General features: G+C 43.1%; 1 protein-coding gene across 1 annotated transcript in view; it reads right to left on the bottom strand.

Annotated features, from left to right (window-relative positions):
• LOC144597248 (alpha-(1,6)-fucosyltransferase-like) overlaps window positions 1-18324 on the bottom strand; it is a 585852-nt gene that overhangs the window by 495863 nt on the left and 71665 nt on the right. The window contains 1 exon segment of the mRNA XM_078406318.1: window positions 9505-9553. The gene's annotated coding sequence lies outside the window, so the exon portion shown is untranslated.

Below are 18324 nucleotides of genomic sequence, written 5' to 3'. Positions count from 1 at the left end.
AACCATTATGCCACTTAGTTTCCTTTTTGACCTAAATCATAGTGGCATTTGATGGTTTGATTGTGCGAGTGCAATGTCAAACATGCCAGACAATGCAATGTAACAGGTCACGGCCACAACAGCTCTCTGATGATCCCAAACAAGCTAATTTGATGTCGAGTTGCAGGTTTGATGGTGACAGCTCGAAGGTTTTAGCTATTAACCTTCTGAAACCTGTCAAGTGGGTTTTTTTTTGTGTTATCCCTGAGAAGTAAATTCATCCAGTTAATATTATTTATTGCAAAGACCTGTGAATTGATCCACCAACATTTCTTTTTGCATTGGAAAGTGTTGTTGTGTGCTCCAAATACGAACACTTCCACCACCATGGATGTCCCAGTCTCATCAAAAAGAACATGGTATCGTGCTGCAAATGGCACGCCTCCATGGACAACCCTCTTTCCACGTCAGAAGTGAGACACTCCATGAAATTCCCATCTCATCCACCACCAACACAAGGGTGGCTCCGTTTATACCATCAACAAGAGGCACAGCAGCAATTTAGTGTGGTTTCTGTTGCAGCAGTTTCCAAGGCCACAACTTTGACCATCTAGAAGGATAAGGGCAGCAGACTTGGAGAAACACCAGCTGCACGTTTCTGTCCTTGTTGCACCTGTACTGACTTGAACATATTGCCATTCCTTTATTCACATTGAGTCAAAATATTTGAACTCCTTACTTACTACCGCCATGGGAGCATCTTCATGATACGGTTCGTAGCTGTTGGTTTCAATTTCCTCGAGCACCAGTTAAAATAGGCTATTAATGCTGGACTTGCCAGCAGTTCTGTAATCCCTACATTTATAAACTTAAAGAAAGCCACCACTGTATGCTTAGACAGCATCAGAAACTGTAGTGTAGGCATCAACATGACGCTCCACCCATGGCACTGCACTTGCACCTTTGCAGTTTGCATATCTTCAGTACACTCTTCCACTCGACCTTGGCCATGGAGTATCAGAAAGTATTATTGAGTCATACAGCACGGAAACAACTCATCCATGCCATCCAAGATGCCCATCCAACCTCGTCCCATTTGCCTGCATTTGACCCATATCCCTCTAAGCCTTTCCCTTCCACATACCTGTCCAAGTGCCTTGAAATTGCTGTTATAGTATCAGCCTCCACTACCTCCTCTGGCAGGTTATTCCATATACCCACCACTCTCTGTGAAAAGGTTGCCCTTCAGGCTTGTATTAAATCTTGCCCCTCTCACCTCAAACATATGTCCTCTGGTTTTGATTCCCCTATCCTGGGTAAAAGACTGCTTGCATTCACCCTGTCTATTCCTCTTATGATTTTTTAACACTTTTTTTTTCACACTTCCCTAAGTTTACCACTCATCCTCCTGCTCTCCAAGGAATAAAGTCCTAGCCTGCCCAACCTCTTCCGATAGCTCAGCCCCTCCTGGCAACATCCTTGTAAACCTTCTCTGCACTCTTTAAATCCTCTGGATTTCAAGTTGTTTTACCAATCAAATCTTATATTAAAAGCAATGCTGTCCAATTAGTGCAAAAGTACAAAAAGGCATTCTGACGTTCACAGCAACATCTGGTGAATAAATCAGCACTCTCGTTGATGTAGAAGTAAATTAAGGGGCTATGATGTGCATGCTGGATTCAGCAGTGCTTAATTCTATTCTCCATGTTTACCAAGACTACAAACGACTGCCAGGATCTTGCAACTACTTCAGAGGTCAAGAGGATTATTCCTCTCATGTCCTGGCTTTTCAGAATATTGTACCTGCTAATTCAGATATTTTTAAAATTCTGGATCGCCATCATCTTCACATCATCGTTGTAGTACTCGTTCCCTGTAAGTACATCAAATATTGTTGCTCTGAACTGATCAAGGATCAGTGAGAGCAAAACTGAGGCAAGAGTTTTGTGGAACAAACAACAATCATCTGTGGAGGGAAATGAGCAGCAGACATTTCCGGTCATGACCCTTCATCTGGACTCCAAGAAGAGAGTGAAAATAACAATTATAAAAAGAGCTGAGTGGGAGGGTTTAACAGTCCCCATACACTGGCACTCTCCTACACACTAGCGACAATTTACAATCTTTGTTGAGGCTGATACTATAACAGCAATTTCAAGGCAATTAACCTGCAGACCTGTGCGTCTTTGGAGTGTGGGAGGAAACCTGAGCACCCAGGGAAAACCCGCACGGTCACAGGTGGAATGTGCAAACTCCGTACAGACAGCACCCATAGTCAGAATCGAACCTGGGTCTCTGGCGCTCTAAGGCAGCAGCTCCACCGTTGCGCCACCATGCCGCTCCTTAAGGGGTGGAGCAAGACCTGGCATGCACTCGGTGGCTGCGTGTTTGGAGGGGTTGATTGGGAGATGGAGTCAGGTGGGAAAGTGGAAGGGTGGAAATAGTGACAGAGGCTGGGAGTTGATAGGTGGAGGCAACAAAGGGCAGCAGATTACGATGGGGAGAGGGGATCGTGTGGGAGGGTTGTATGGGTGTTAGGCGGGGGAGGCAAAGAAACCTGGCTATCGGGAGGTTGGTGGTGGGGGAGAAAGAGACATCTGAACAGAAGGGCTGGGGTGAGAGGACCCGAGTAGATAAGGAGAGAGAAAGGTACAGAGAGGGAACAGGTTAGCTGATTTGGGAGGATTTCATGTTCATACCATCAGGTTGTAGACTACCCAGGCCGAATGAGGTGCTGTTCCTCTAGTTCTCATTTAACATCAACTTGGCAGAGGAGGCCGAGGACCTCCTTTTAAAATGGCCAGCAACAAGGAGGTCCAGTTGGCCAGATCAGACAGAGTGCAGGTGCTTGGCAAAGTGGACTCCATGTCTATGCTCGATCTCACCAATATAGAGGGAGTCACAACGAGAGCACCAAATGTAATCGACTCTGTTGGAGGAGATGCAAGTGAATCCCTGCCTCACCAGGAAGGTCTGTTTAAGTTGAAAACAAGTAGTTTTAACTTTGGAGTATAACAAGTTTAGTACTTGGAATGACACCATTTTTTTTTCCAATGGAATAAAACATTAAGGACCAGAACTGGAAATATTCAGCAACTCAGTAAACAACCAGAGCAAGAAACAAATTAACATTATCACTTGATGGTCTCCTACCATGGTCTCGTTTTTATTTCAGACTTTCTGTAACCAGGGTACTTTGTAGCATTTTTGTGCTTCACAAAGGCAGTTCTGCTTTTCACTGCCTCAATTTTTTTATTTGGAACCTCTTTGACCTAATTTTCTGGCACGTATTCAAAAGGCCATGGTGCCAAATCTATTTTGATAATGCTCATGAAAACCACTTCAGGAAGTTGCACTGCGATGACATCAAACCTTCTGCTGCCCACATCTGTCTTTAAAGTGATAGAATCATATTACGTGTACCCATCCACCTTCAACCTATTCAGTTCCATATCAACTGCAAAGTGTATAACATTACATCGGAAGAGATAAGGAAACTATGCCATATGGCTATTTTATTCTCCAGAGATGCTGCCTGACCTGCTGAGCTACCCCGGCACTTTATGTCAATCTGCAATATGGCCTTATGTACCTGCTCTATCATTCAACAGATCATGGGTGATCCTTTGACTCAGCATCATTCCATATTCCTTCATCCGCTTGATATCCATTAGACTTGAGCATTACCTTGTATATTGGAGGTCAAGGTGTTAGGTTTCATTTAGTACTTCAATGGTACTGATTTTCACATGTACTGAGGTACAGTGAAATTCATTTTTGTATAAAGTACAGTACAAATATCACTATACATAAGCACTTGGAGACCTCTTAGATAAGCATTTCAGATGCCAGTTTTTGGAAGCATTCGAGTCCCAGTATGTAAGTGCCGAGTTCTTGGACTGACTAAGAAGGGCCATAGTCCTGTTGGCATTGCAGGGTCGGCCTGGCCAAATGTCGCCATGGTCACGTCCAGTCCACATGCTCGGCCTCTTGCAGCGGTGCCCGGTCCTGCCGAGCCTCAGGCATTTGCAGGAGCTCCACCCTCGAGGAACCGCACTGCCGACCGCAGCCGGTCTGCTCACCAGCCCACCGTCCGGCGCCCACCTCTCTGGACGACCTTGTGCCATGAGGAGGTAATCGGCCTTGCTCATCCCGACCGTCATCACCAACTCCCTCCTCTTCAGCGTTCTGGTCAGGTCCCCAGTGTGTGGTGGGTGAGCTAGCCCTGCTGGTGGGTCTGGCCACCAGCATGCAATGTGGTCTATCTCTTTGCCTCCACAGATAATGCCTGATCCAGTGATTTCCACCAGCAACTTTTTATATCGCTGCAGATTCTAGCATCTGTAATTTCTCGTGCCTCCAATGTAAACTGGTTGGGCTGAATGGTCTGTTTTTCGTGTTGTAATTAAAGTACTATTTAATCCTTGGCTCCGAAAATCAAGGTAACCCATTATAATATTTTAACAATACATGTGTCGGAAGGAACTGCAGATGCGGGTTTAAAACGAAAATAGACACAAAAAAATGGAGTAACTCAGCGAGACAGGTAGCATCTCTGGAGAGAAGGAATGAGTGACGCCTTGGGTCTGAAGGAGGGTCTCGACCCGAAACGTCACCTTTTTAACAATACATTATCGGAGCAAACAAGAATAATTTAACACTTTTCAAAGTGCTGTGAGTATTTTGGTGCTTTTACAGGGGCGGCAGGGTGCGCAGCAGTAGAATTGCTGCCTTTCAGCACTAGAGACCCATGTTCCAATCCTGACTACGGGTGCTGTCTGTACAGAGTTTGTACGTTCTTCCCTGGCCTGCATAGGTTTTCACCGGGCGCTCCGGTTTCCTCCGACACTCCAAAGATGTACAGGTTTGTAGATTAATTGCTTTGGTAAAAAATGGTAATTTGTCCCTAGTGTGTAGGATAGCGTTAGTGGGCGGGGATCGATGGTTGACTGGGACTCGGTGGGCCGAAGGGCCTGTTTCTATGTTGTATCTCTAAACTAAAATGTATATTTCTCAAAGAATTAGTCCTCATGAAACAATGCATTGAATCTCTCAAATAATTCACACCCTCAGAATGCAACTTGCATTCAAACCAATTATAAATAAAGTCATCGAATTCTGTGCACAATTTCACTCCTCAGTGGAAATGATGCATTCATAATGAAGAGTTGTTGATTTATGCTTTTAAATGTTTGTTTTTGAGAAAATGCAAATGGTCGAGTGGTGCTGAAAATCAGTTAACCTTGGTCCCAGTTTAGAAATTTGCACCAAATTCTTATTATGAGGTTGTGTTGAAGGGGGCAGAAATTTCTAAACTGTGACCAAGGTTAGCTGATTTTCAGCACCACTCAACCATTTGCATTTTCTCAAAAACAAACATTTAAAAGCATACACTGGTGCCTGCTGTGTAGTATCCTTCAGAGCAAATGTTAATCAAATCTAAACTTTACTTCAGACTTTAGAGATGCAGCACGGAAACGGGCCCTTCGTCAGCACCGACCAGTGAGCACTCTATACACTTGCACTATCCGACACACAAGGAACAATTTACAATTTTACCTGTACGTCTTTGGAGTGTGGGAGGAAACCGAATCACCCGGGGAAAATCCAGGCAGGTCACGTGGAGAATGTACAAACTCCGTAATGACAGTGCCAGTAGTCAGGGTCTCTGGCACTGCAAGACTGCAACTCGACCGCTACGCCACCGTGTCGCATTGAGACGCTTTTTCCTGGTTGAGGATGCAAGGAAGGCAATGCACTTTTGCTTCTCTCTACTGTTTCTCAAAGCCAGCATTTTAAGAACATTGAGCAGTTCAGTGCAAAACGATCATCCCCAACACTTGACACTTTTGCTGCTTTTATTGGTGCGAAGACCTTTGATGCAATGACCATTACATGGATTAACTCCTGTTAATCAACTCCTGCAAAAAAAATCAAAGCCATAAAGGGACCTACACCCCTGCTCAGCTTGGTCTCATTTCTGATTCTGTCTGCATGCCTTCTATCAAGATGAAATATGATTACGAAGTGGGTTTTATTCTCCAGAGATTTATAAACACCAAAGCTTCTTTACTTTCAGAATAGGGAATCAAGTCATCAACAATGCCAGCTAACAAAATGGCAACCATCACAACAAGGCAACCTACTGACCACCCAGTTTTCCTAAATCAGAGCTACCAACTTGGTCAGGAGCATCACCTTCGAGCAATAATCAAGCCCAAACAGTTTATAAGCTTTGCGTCACATCACAAAATTGTGATTTTGTATAATATTATAGAAATACAAAATAGTAATACAAACACGAGAATCTTTTCCCATAGATCAGGTGGATGCAAGGACCAAGCTGCGTTATGAAGTCCATCCATTCCCCATTTACTATGTAAAACATACAGAAATGAAATCTCAATGCCAAACAAATTTGTAAAATCATACGATCACCACATATACCACCAAATTTCGTACAGATGTCACCAAATCTTGAAAAACATATTTTTATCGTCTCTTTCCTCACAAATAATGGGTAAACTATACGATTCGATAGAACTTTATTGATCCCAGAAGGGAAATTGATCTGCCAACAGTCATAAAACACAAAATATATAAAACATGAAATTAAAATGATGAGTGGAAAGGATTGGGGATGTGCAAAGATTGGGGGGGTGGGGGGGGGGGAGGGGAGGGGAGTCAGTCTACCCCACGACAGAAGGGGAAGAAGTTATATAGTTTGATAGCCACAGGGAAGAAGGATCTCCTGTGGTGTTCTGTACTGCATTTTGGTGGAACCAGTCTGTTGCTGAAGGTAGTCCTCAGGTTGACTAGTGTGTCATGGAGGGGTTGACTAGTGTGTCATGGAGCTGTATTGTCCAAGATGCTCCACAGTTTGAGGAGCACCTTCCCAACAAACCCACCTCCCATGAATCCAACTCCGCCCCCAGGATGGAGCCAGCCTTCATGATGAGCTTGTTAATCCTATAGGCATCCGCAGCCTTTGCCTTGCTACCCCAGCACAAGGCAGCGAAGAAGATGACACTGTCTAACACCAATTGGTACAACATCTGCAGCATCTTACTGCAGACGTTGAAGGAGCGGAACCTTCTCAAAAAGTACAGCCAGCTTGTACAGGGCCTTCTTGTACAGGGCCTCAGCATTCCTGGACCAGTCCAGTTTACTGTCCAGGTACACTCCAAGGTATTTGTACTGTGAAAAGTGAAGACTAAACAAGTTCACCAAGGACAGAAATGATGTCCTGAAGTCAATGGCATGGACATTCTTGATGACCATTATATGGATCACACTTTGTTACTCAGAAGAAACGGGTCCCTATTTCTTCTCTTGTGAATTATATGCAAATAATCTTTGCTGTTTACATCTGGGAATTAAGTATTGTGTTGGCAACTTGGTGTTTTAATACATCAGACAAATACAAAGACAAAATATAAAGCATGAGTGGGCAAAATCAGGAGAATTGTTTTTATATTGCGAGGTTAATGAGTCCCATTAAATTAGTGCTGAGTACAGTGTGCACACACAGAATAATTAGCCTCTTTATATAAAGGAAGGAAGGTTACGCATGCCTGGAGGGTTCTGATGTTCCTCTGCGTGTAGAGCTGGAAATGGCAAGGTCGTATTTGACAGGAATACATTTGGGCCTATTCTCAGCAAAAAAGACACACTGTTGGATGAATTCAGCGAATCGAGGAGCATCTGCAGAGGCAAAGGGATCATCAACGGTTCAGGTGAAGACCTTCCAACCCGATGCAACTTGTAACAGGTTGCATAACCTGTAACATTGATCAGCCCTCTGCCTCCACAGCTTCTGCCGAGTTCTTCAAGCAGTTTGCTTTTTGCTCTAGATTCCGGCACCCGCAGTCTCTTCTGTCTCTATTCTCAGCATTTGGCCAGCGATAAGCAGAAATAAGTATATCTGGCAGCTACTGACAATTTCCATATTGAGAAATGGAAGGGATAGGAAATATGATGTCAACATTCCCTCACCAAGATTTAATTTGCATTTCTGAAAGAGTAAGGAATGAGCTTACTGAAGTTCCTCTGGCTTCCACTTTCTCACCCCATTTTCTGCAAATATTATTGAGTTCAACCAGCAATTCCAATGGATGAAGAAGTCTTTCTGATAGTTTTGTTTGTTTATTCCTGCTTACCTGAAATATCGTACACTAAATATATCTAGCCAATAATAGTCTTATTATTTAAGAAAAAAGACAAGCTACGACTGTTTCTATTTCTGCTCTGTGACTGCAGTTGTGACAGAGTTGCACATTGTTAGAAACTTGGAATAAGTTGGGCCAGTTGAACAGATGGAAATTTGTTGTAAAATTAATAAGATCAAACAAATAGATTACTCAATGTTCTCACACAGAAGGCTCAAATGTGTCGAACTGAAAGTGGAACATGGCTGTAGAATTTATTCCTCTCAAGTTGACCTATTTTCCAATTGAAACATTCTTTAATGATCAGTTGCAATCAATTCAGAAATCTGCTTCAGGCAAAATTCTGTGATTTGATGATCATCAATATCTCTTGCTGCGGGGAATTTGGATTAAACAGCATATCACCAAACACCCGGTAAATGTGCAACATTGTTTCAGCTTACACTGAAATAAATCTGCATAAAGAGTTTATCAACATTTTTTTTAAAGTTGCTGATGGTTCACCAAATTATGTTTTGTTATCTGAAGTGTTTCTAAATAATATTGCCATGCTGGTTTATCTCCTCCGGTATTCAGTTAATATTGCCACAGCACCAAGTTTGAACAAAGATGACGTCATATCCCCACAAAAAAGTATTACATTTGAGAAAGAAGATATGAAAACCATGATGGACACAAAAAATGTAACTCCACGGATCAGGCAGCATCTCTGGAGAAACGGAATTGGGTCGAAACTCTTGTTCAAATTTAGAGGTCGGGGAGAGGGAATAAGAGATATGAAGGGGTATGAAGAGGTACAAAGTAGAAAATGCTGGAGTAACTCAGTGGGTCAGATAGCATTGAATAGGTGACACAAACAAATAGGTGACGTTTCGGGTCAAGACTCTTCCTCTCATACTTACTGGAATCATAAATTATATAAATCACAATTATGCAAAATAAAGCAAATTTACATTCCGGGTATTTTATTCCTGCATAAAATATGTGCAAAAAATATTCATGTCGAACAAGTGCCTTATAGGGATATGACAATTGCTTCTGAGCACTATATCTGTTTCTGCTATCAGTTTTGTTTCAATAATACACCCAACATTACTTAAAACTCTACCACGACACAGTCTGCAATAAACAAGAGCACAATGACAAAAACGTGGGAAAAATTACCGATCTGATAAACCATGCAATTGCAGTGCAATTTCAAAATACTCTTCCGCCTTTCCAAAAAAAAAGCCCAACTTATTCTTTTGACGAGAAACATTAAAATGCAGCAGGACTTGCAGTCGATGGACGTTTCCCATATTTTTGTCATCCAGCTGAAGAAATACATCAAGTGAACAAAATAAATGAATGGAGGTACCTGTTGTTAGAAAGAGGGTCTGATAAAGAAATCTTCATTGAAAATAACCCTGCAAAAAGAAATAAAAGACCTTGTTAATAAATGCATCCTGTGCAGTTCCTTGATCTATAAAGGAATCTATTTTTTAAAGTGATTAAAGTAATGGAATTTACTGCAGATTTTATTGACTCAAAGTATTGTGCCGATGAACAAGTATCTTAAAATGGAGCATATTTCCAAAATATTCCCACAGGAAGCTGGGATGAATCCATTTTTTTCCTAAAGCAACTGGTTTGAATAATTGATGTGGACACACGCCCCAACTCTGAAAGCCTGCATTTTTGTTCCCATTTCAGAAGGGATACTGATTCATTCTATAGTATTCTTAACAAATGATGGGCACATGAAAAGGCACCCAACATAAAGGGATAATGTCTATAAAGGGCAGGCATGTTAATGAATAATAAATCCTACTTTTTTTCTCAATGGAATACAAACGGTAAATTCCTGAGGCTGCAAAAACTGTGTATAATTTTTATTCAGGGTTGAGGAATGCCTCCTACGGGATCTGCTTTGGCAAACTTCTTGTACGAGCTCTCACGAACACCCCTGACAGGCAATTACAAAGGTGCCAGATTCCCAACATCATTTGCGCAAAGCTTCCAGGTGCAATATTTATAACCCAAAGTGGCAAACCAAAGTTTCCCAGGTTTTACTTCAGAAAAAGTGCTCCAAGTTCTAAATGGAGAGATACTTTCCAACATCACACAATTGCTTACTGTCCCTGTAAGTTGCCCTTCCAAATAGTTGACAGAAGCCTGGGAGTGGCATTGTGCGTGGGACTTATGCTGCTGTAACATCATTATGTTCTGCACCAATGACCACAAAAATTGGGAATATGGCCCACAGCCAAACATCTGAACTGGTACAACAACAGCAGGAAGCATCACCAGACAATCCATCTAGCCCAACCTACTTTAAAACAACAAAAAAGCAAGACCATAAATCACAACTCGGGAGTTATGGGGAGAAGGCAGGAGAATGGGGTTGAGAGGAAAAGACAAATCAGCCATGATTGAATGGCAGAGTAGACTTGATGGGCCGAATGGCCTAATTCTGCTCCTTGAACTTATGAACAACGGTACATGTAACTACTTTTGTTCAAAGCTATTACTAACCAGAGAGTGACCCTAACCTACTATCTACCAAATTGGAGACCTTCGGACTATCTTTAATTGGACTTTAGTGGACTTTAACGTGCACTAAACGTTATTCCCTTTTTCCTGTATCTGTACCATATGGGCAGTTTGATTGTAAACATGGGTAGTGTTTCTGCCGACTAGATAGCACACAATAAAAAAGCTTTTCACTGTACCGCGGTAAGCGTGACAGTACACTAAACTAAACTAAATTATATTGATGGCGGTTTTGAATTCTTTAATTCCACATCTCTCCAAATGGTTGGAAGCAGCCGGACAGGCCCAAGAGCTGTGAAAATAGGCTCTTAAAATAGATGTGTAGGAAAAAAAACTGCAGATGCTGTTTAAATCGAAGGTAGACACAAAATGCTGGAGCAACACAGCGAGTCAGGCAGCATCTCTGGAGAGAAGGAATGGGTGACGTTTTGGGTCGAGACCCTTCTTCAGACTGATGTCAGCGGAGGGGGGCGGTACAACCCCTGACATCAGTCTGAAGAAAGATCTCGACCCGAAACGTCACCCATTCCTTCTCTCCAGAGATGCTGCCTGACCCGCTGAGTTGCTCCAGCATTTTGTGTCTACCTCTTAAAATAGACCACCATTCTAACTCAAGGGAAGGCGAACTGACATTGGAAGATGTGTTTGGGCTGTCCTTCAAAAGCAATAATGAAATGAGTCCCAACATGCAGCTTTGTGAGACCCATGTTATGACCAAAACTTTTTCAGCACATGAATCCTTCAGAACAAAGCAGCACTGGAAAATCAACCAGAATATTACCCAGACTGTCACTAGAATAAAATCAGTATAATAAATGCTGACAATTCAAAAGGCAATGGCTCGAATGTAAATTAAAATTGGTTGGTTTGATGTATAACTTGCAGGCAGACAAATGAAAAAGAATTTGGTGCCATGAATTCTCCAACCAGATGATGCAAAATTGGGTAATTAAAGGCGGCACAGCGACACAGCTGGTAGAGCTGGTGCCTCACAGCGCCAGAGACTGATCTCGGGTGCTGTCAGTGCATAGTTCGCACATTCTTCAAATGACTACATGGGTGTCCCCTGGGTGCCCCTGTTTCCTCCCACATCCCTAGGTGTGCGCGTTTGTAGGTTAATTGGCCTATAAATTATCAGTGGATGCGAAAGTGGGTAACAAAGAACTAGTGAAAATGGGTGATAAATGGATCAATCATAGATTCTCTGTGCTGAAGGGCCCGTTTCCATGCTGTATCTTTTAATCAATTTAAGGCACAAAAAAAACAACGCCTTCAGTTGACAAATAAACTGCCCATTATGGAATTGAGTTATACAATCCAGGAAGGGCTCAGTACAAACTTCACACTGCATGAGTTAACTTGACAGTGGGAAATTAATACTCCCAAGTGTGATTTAGTTGGAGGGGGAGTGGTTAGTGAAGAAACTTGTGATACAAGTTCACATACTTGGATTTGGAAAGTGATGCTCCTTGCACTATAACAAAGTTTTGCTAGTGAAGAATAGATAGTTATATGAAGTACGAGGTGTCATAAATTTCATTGAGTTCAGCTGATGCGCTACAATGCTGAGAACAACAACATTCTGGACTCTGTATCTTCCCCTTAGCTCTATCTATTGTATTTGAGTTTGACTTGATTATATATATTTGTAGTATATCTGATCTGTGTGGATAGAATGCAAACAAACCTAAACCATGGTAATTGGTCATTGCTAACACCAAAATATTTTTGTTTAGAGACACAGCGCGGAAACAGGCTCTTCGGCCCACCGAGTCAGCACCGACCAGCGATCACCCCACACGTTACCGCTATCGTACACACATTAAGAGCAATTTACACATACACCAAGCCAATTAACCTACATACCTGGTAGATACAAAATGCTGGAGTAACTCAGCGGGTCAGACGGCATCTCTGGAGCGAAGGAATGGGTGACGTTTCGAGTTGAGACCCTTCTTCAGACAGAAATGTCACCTATTCCCTCTCTCCAGAGATGCTGCCTGACCCGCTGAGTTACTCGAGCATTCTGTGTCTACCTACAATTTAAACCAGCATCTGCAGTTTTCTTTCCTACACAACCTACATACCTGTACATCTTTGGAGTGTGGAAGCAAACCGAAGATCTCAGAGAAAACCCACGTGGTCACGGAGAGAACGTACAAACTCCATACAGACAGCACCCATAGTCGGGATCAAACCCGGGTCTCCGGTTCTGTAAGGACTGAAAGGCAGCAACTCTACTGCAACTCTATCACCCATTTTCACCAGTTTCCCAAAAACTCACTTCCTTTGCCAATGTTGCAACATTTCAGATCTGATTAGAATTAGATGTGTCATGTCTTCATGCATCACTCACGTGCAAAACTGGAGAGGTGAAAAAACCCAAAATATTGTTGAGGTGGAATTGTGCAGAATGGTATCACTGGATTGGCTATATGGTTACATCTCCCAGCCCATTCAACAGGAATTGTTTTCCCTTTTGTACAGGTTTGAAAAAGTTATGGTTGTTTAAACCTACCATCCTTTATACACTATATGCAGAGTTTATAACTAAGACAGTCAAAGCATAAAAAGATTAAAAGACAAAAAGAAGAAAGTTTACATTACAGAATAGATGGTACTGAAAATATTACGGTGGATAAATCTCCAGGACCTGATCAAGTGTGTCAGATAGGGTTGCCAACAGTCCTGTATTAGCTGGGACAGCCCGTATTTTGGGCTAAATGTGTTTGTCCCGTACGGGACTGCCCTTGTCCTGTATTAGGCCCGGGGGGCGCTTAACGCTAACGGAGTGTGTTTGGGGAGCGGAGCCAAGTGTGTTTGCCTAACGGAGGTTGAGTAGTAACCCATCTCCCGGCCCAGGCAGCCGTCATTGATGGAGCAGGAGCACGTAACCACTGGCTGGGTGAGGTCACGTGGGGCGCGGGTGGTGACATCACCTTGTCCCATATTTTGGAGTTAGAAAGTTGGTAACCCTAGTATCAGAGGACATTGTGCGAATCTAAGGAAGCAATTGTGTGGCCACTGCTGAAAATATTTGTATGACTGATAGCCACAGGTGTGGAGTTGGAAGACTGGAGGGTTACTAATGTTGTGCCTCTGTTTAAGAAAACCTGCAAGGAAAAGCCTGGGGCCGACAGACTGGCGCGTCTGTGGGTATTCTGCAAGCAGGATCTTCATGCATTTGAAAAGGCAGGGACTGATTATGTCAGCATGGCTTTGCAGAGTTCATCAGAATGGCAAAAGTCAGGAATTGGCATAAAAAGAGCTCGATACCATGAAGGACAAGAGAGCGACAAGGAGCGAGAGAGAGAAAGTCAAATGTTTAGAACCTCCTCTCAGAAAAAAATGAGGTTTTAGTTCAAAAGCATTTGACAACAAACCAAGCTCCTTAGAAGGACCAGTTAACAAGAGAAAACTCTCCAGATACTGCCCAACTACTCTCAGATTGAGAAAGATGGCAAGAGGGATGACGCTAGTTAGACAGGGCAGGAAGCGGGAATAAATGATATGTGATCAGGGTACCAATGAAAAGCGAGAGGAATGGAGACAGTTGTAAGATAGAAAGATGGACTGCAACTCTATGTAGTCAAACAGCGCAGAAACAAGCCCTTTGGCCTAAATGCATACAGAATCCAAATGATAAAAGGGATTTAGAAACAAATGTTTTATTTTCATTTCTAGATTGAGAACCCATTCCTCAGGGATCAAAAGAAGATGGGGTGAGCAGTCCTATTGCGCTGCTGCGGTCTTTCAGGTGAAGTCTTGCAACAGTGCTATTAGGCAGCGAGTTCCAGGAATTCCTTCCTCATCTGGGTGATGCAAGGCTTGACGTGGAACTGCAGCTGGTGGGATTATCAACTGCTGTCATTCCTTCTTCATGGTAAACCTAATAGACACAAAATACTGGAGCAACTCAGCTGGTCAGGCAGCATCTCTGTCGAAAAAGGAATAGGTGACGTTTGGGTTGAGATCTGAAGAAGGGTTTCACCTATTATTTTTATCCAGAGATCCTCGGGCATTTTGTATTTATCTTCGGTGTAAAACCCACAGCTGCAGTCCCTTCATGCACGTCTATGGTAATCATCCTGGACCTGGCACAATGCTGGCTGGCACAGTGGCTTGAGCGAGTAACTCCAGTGCACTTTGTGGATATTAGGCACCTCATGATAGTGGTGAGAGAACATACGTTTAGGATGGTTGGTGGCATGACTGTCTTGTGGGTGACATTGCCCTGGATGCTGACAAACCTTCTGCACGTTATCTCGGCAGTGCAATGTATTCTGAAACATTCCAGGTCGGGCGATACTGTAGCACAGCGGTGCAGTTGTTGCCTTACAGCACCAGAGATCCTGGCTCGATCCAGCCTACGGATGTTGTCAGTGAGGAGTTTGCACGTTCTCCCTGTGACCACTCGGGTATTCTCCGGGTGCTCCAGTTTCTCCAAAGACGTGCAGGTTTGTAGGTCAATTACCTTTGGTAAAATTGTCCCCAGTGTGTAGGATAGCGCTTGTGTATGGGGTGATCGCTGGTCGGCGCAGACTGGGTAGGCCGAAGGACCACTAAATTCTAAACATGAGAATTAGGAACAGGAGTAGAGGATGCCCTCAGACATCTGGCATCCTACGACAACACAAGGTTTGTCATCCACCTCAGGACCATTTAAATGCCCAATTGCATCAATCAATTGCTTTGTTATCCAGAAGCCTATCGCTATCTGCCCGAATTAAGTTCAATGATTCTGCTTTCGCACCTCCCCGCAGACAGCACTGCAAATTGGGCCAGAGGGCCTGTTTATATGACTATGAAACAGACCAATTAAATATAAAAAATTGATGACAGGTATGGAATTGTAGCACTGATCACCCCATACAAGGAGCACTCTCTTCTTGGTGAACAATTTGACAGTTACGGATGGCTTTACCGAGTGATACTAAGCAAGTATCAGATCTATCATTAATTGGTGACAGCAAAAACAGAAATGGCTGACTCGACAGGAGCAAAGTTAAGCATTTTTGGGGGATGATGCTTTGGGCCAGGGCAGGTTTTAGAAATAGGAAGGGGGAACATACTATGGTTAGATAAGAGGAGGAATGCAATTATCGCCCTTTCAAAACATGAGGTACAAGTAGTTTCACATCAGATGATACCAACATGCCTTTTCTACTTTATGCAAATCCAAACGACAATCTTGAACTTCCTGTTGTGTTTAATTATTCATCCCATCCCCTCTCTGAAATATCAGTCTATGGACTCCCGCACTGTTGCAATGAAGACCAACATAAAAACAGTAAGTCCACATCCATCTGGGCATATTGCCATCTTCTCTATATATAGCTCTCCAACTTCAGAGAACTTGTTTTCTCATCTTGTATCAGAACTGACCAGTCCATCTCTGTGGGATGTCCTGTCGCTTGACATTTGGCAGCCTTTAGATTCATCTGCATTCTCATTCTCAACAGTTCTCATTTCATAACTCATATTCCTTTCAGATTTGTATTCTCCATCAATCCATGATTTGTATCGCAGTTACAGTTGTTCTCCACAACTGTGGCCTTCTTACAGACCTTGCCCCTGTTTTAGCCATCCCTTGCTCGTGTTCTCTCTTTCCCAGTTCCAATTAAATCTTTAGCGTGATGAGTCAACTTTAATTTCACAAATGCCATCTGATTTGCCGAGCATTTTCAGTTGTTATTTCAGATTTCTCGCCTCTGCAAGAGTTTAAATTTTAATGAGGTCTTATATGCAGGCATGGGCTGCCTCATTTTCTATGGAATTGAGCAAAGTATAATCAAGGTCTGAAGAAGGGTCTCGACCCGAAACTGCACCCATTGCTTCTCTCCGGAGATGCTGCCTGTCCCACTGAGTTACTGCAGCATTTTGTGTCTCTAATCAAGGTACCATCTTGGCGATCACATAAAATAGGTTATTAATAAAGATGGAAAGAATTTTAGAGGAAAGTAACATATGTACATGCAGATGTATATCAACTCACAAATACACCAAGGAACACACAAACACGAAGAGAGAGAAACATGTTAATCTGCAACGTACAGTACCCTCCACAATGTTTGGGACAAAGACCCATTATTTATTCATTTGCCTCTGTACTCCACAATTTGAGATTTGTAATAGAAAAAATCACATGTGGTTAAAGTGCACATTATCAGATTTTATTAAAGGGTATTTTTATACATTTTGGTTTCACCGTGTAGAAATTAGAGTTGTGTTTATACATAGTCCCCCCCATTTCAGGGCACCATAATGTTTGGGACACATGGCTTCACAGGTGTTTGGAATTGCTCAGGTGTGTTTAATTGCCTCCTTCATGCAGGTATAAGAGAGCTCTCAGCACCTAATCTTTCCTCCTGACTTTCCATCACCTTTGGAAACTTTTATTACTGTTTATCAACATGAGGACCAAAGTTGTGCCAATGAAAGTCAAAGAAGTCATTATGAGACTGCGAAACAACAATAAAACTGTTGGAGACATCAGCCACACCTAAGGCTTACCAAAATCAACTGTTTGGAACATCATTAAGAAAGAGAGCACTAGTGAGCTTACTAATCGCAAAGGGATTAGCAGGCCAAGGAAAAATAGGATGGCCAGGTTACAGTTTGCCAAGAATTACTTAAAAGAGCAACCACAGTTCTGGAAAAAGGTCTTGTGGACAGATGAGATGAGATGAAGATTAACTTATATCAGAGTGATAGCAAGAGCACAGTATGGAGGAGAGAAGGAACTGCCCAAGATCCAAAGTATACCACTTCAGCTACGAAACACGGTGGTGGGATGTTATGGCCTGGGCACGTATGGCTGCTGAAGGAACTGGCTCACTTATCTTCATTGATGATACAACTGCTGATGGTAGTAGCATGATGAATTCTGAAGTGTATGGAGACATCCTATCTGCTCAAGTTCAAACAAATGCCTCAAAACTCATTGACCGGCGGTTCATTCTACAGCAAGGCAATGATCCCAAACATACTGCTAAAGGAACAAAGGAGTTTTTCAAAGCTAAAAAATTGTAAATTCTTGAGTGGCCAAGTCAATCACCCGATCTGAACCCAATTGAGCATGCCTTTTATATGCTGGGGAAAACTGAAGGGGACTAGGCCCCAAATCAAGCATAAGCTAAAGATGGCTGCAATACAGGCCTGGCAGGGGGGGGGGGGGGGGGGGGAATGGGAGATGGGATATTTATAAGCACTGCTGTTATTTCTACATGGTGAAACCAAAATATATAAAAATATATTTTAGGCACACCCTATTCACCATTGCACCGCAGTCAATGAATCGACTTTTGTTGCTTTTTAAAAACAATTCACCTAATTAACTTGAATAAATGCACTCCCCCGGGAGGACCAGTGGGAGGACCAGCACCTGTCCCGGCGTGCCCCGTGCCTGACCTTCCTCCCGTGGTGCAGCGCCGCGGCAGAGGATCCAAGATGAAGTCCATCGCCGCCGTTCGCCGCCAACCGCTGCAGGAGCTCTTTCGGGTCCACGGCTAGCTCTGGCCGAGGTGAGTGGATCCCTCTCCTCTTCCCTGTTCCAGGGGACACTCCCTGCCCCAGGGGACACTCCCTGCCCGGCAGCTGGTCCATGGATCGGTAGGGTTGCTCGGCAGGAGGGGTTTCCGCCCAA

The sequence above is a fragment of the Rhinoraja longicauda genome, chromosome 10 (assembly GCF_053455715.1).
Source record: "Rhinoraja longicauda isolate Sanriku21f chromosome 10, sRhiLon1.1, whole genome shotgun sequence".
Taxonomy (NCBI): domain Eukaryota; kingdom Metazoa; phylum Chordata; class Chondrichthyes; order Rajiformes; family Arhynchobatidae; genus Rhinoraja; species Rhinoraja longicauda.
The sequence above is the reverse complement of the archived record's forward strand: the minus strand, read 5'-3'. Positions and strand labels throughout refer to the sequence as shown.